The 1,452-nt window shown below is 44.5% G+C and overlaps 1 protein-coding gene across 1 annotated transcript in view; it reads right to left on the bottom strand.

Moving 5' to 3' along the window:
- The window catches only part of PPA2 (pyrophosphatase (inorganic) 2), a 92,876-nt gene that overhangs the window by 60,301 nt on the left and 31,123 nt on the right, over positions 1-1,452 (bottom strand). The window lies entirely within an intron of this gene.

Here is a 1,452-nt window from a genome sequence, read left to right as displayed (position 1 = left end):
GAGACCCACATTCTACCCTATTTGTGTGTAAAACTAGAAATAGGAGTTGAAATTGGAATACCTGTCCTGCAGGAAAGGAGTGAGAGGGAGGGAGAGGGTGGGGAAAAGAAAACTAGAAGGAAGAAAAAGAGAAGAAGGTAGAAGAACAGACAGAGAAAAAGCAAAGGACTAAGAGGAGGATGAAGAGAAGGAAAAAGGAAGAATAAAAGAGGAAAATGAGGAAGAAGAGAAGACAAAAGAAGACAACAAAACAATATGGTAAATAAATAAACTGACAATGAGTCAGAGGTAATTATTTACTGATAATGTTTCAGAAATCTGAAAGTGCTAATGTGAGTTTCCAGATAACTGATTTAATCTAAACTAGAAGAATACAGCTCAAATAGTGATCCGATTTAGTATTCCTTAAATTACACACACGCTACATGCCAGGCACTGAACACTGGTAACAGACACCACGGTGCGTCCTGTCCTTACAGTGCTTACTGTCATTTCACAGGGAAGACAGACAGACAACAAGGCGTAGTTAGTGTGACAGGAGCACGTAACAGAGCAACTACTTTAGTCTATGGAGGGTCAAGCAAAACCTCCCAAAGGAAATGGTGTTTTAGCTGAGCTCTGAAGACAAGTAGGGGGAAAGAAGTAAAAAGATGAGGGAAGTGAAATGAAGTGAAGAATGTTCCCTTCTATACAGAAGGACTGGCACATACAAAGGCCTGGGCGTGAGCAGCAGCAGATGCGCTACAGGAAGTGAAAGATTAGTACAGTGGAGGGTAGTGTACAAGCACCGGCAAGAAAGGAAGCCAGAAAAAGGCAAGGGCCAGGTGCTAAGAAGTCTAGTGTTTTACTAAACAGGAAGAGAGCTTGGAATGAGCAATGGAGAGAAAATGAGACTCAGCAGGGAAACTGGTTAGTAGCAGGAGTAATTCAAGTGAGACTTGAGAGTGGACTGGACAAAGCTAGCAACAAGAATGGAAAGAAACAGACAGATGTAAAGGCCATTCAGAACATAGAACCTAGGCCGGGCACAGTGGCTCACACCTGTCATCCCAGCACGCTGGGAGGCTGAGGCAGGAGGATCGCTTGGGCTCAGGAGTTCAAGACCAGCCTGAGCAAGAGCAAGACCTCGTCTCTACTAAAAATAGAAAAAAATTAGCCAGGCGTAGTGGCGCGTGCCTGTAGTCCCAGCTACTCGGGAGGCTGAGGCAGGAGGATCACTTGAGCCCAGGAGTCTGAGGTTGCTGTGGGCTAGGCTGACGCCACGGCACTCTAGCCCGGGCGACAAAGTGAGACACTGTCTCGAAAAAAAAAAAATACAATATAGACTCTATTTCATAATTAACTGGATGAGGAAAAGCAATAAATGATCAAGAATGACCCCTCAGTTTCTGACTTAAGAATCTGAGGATGAAAAGGGAAGGAAAAGAGATGCCATTCGCCGAGACCGAAAAC

The sequence above is a fragment of the Propithecus coquereli genome, unplaced genomic scaffold (genome assembly GCF_000956105.1).
Source record: "Propithecus coquereli isolate 6110/MARCELLA unplaced genomic scaffold, Pcoq_1.0 Scaffold46, whole genome shotgun sequence".
Classification (NCBI taxonomy): domain Eukaryota; kingdom Metazoa; phylum Chordata; class Mammalia; order Primates; family Indriidae; genus Propithecus; species Propithecus coquereli.
This window is presented reverse-complemented; position numbering and strand designations above follow the sequence as displayed.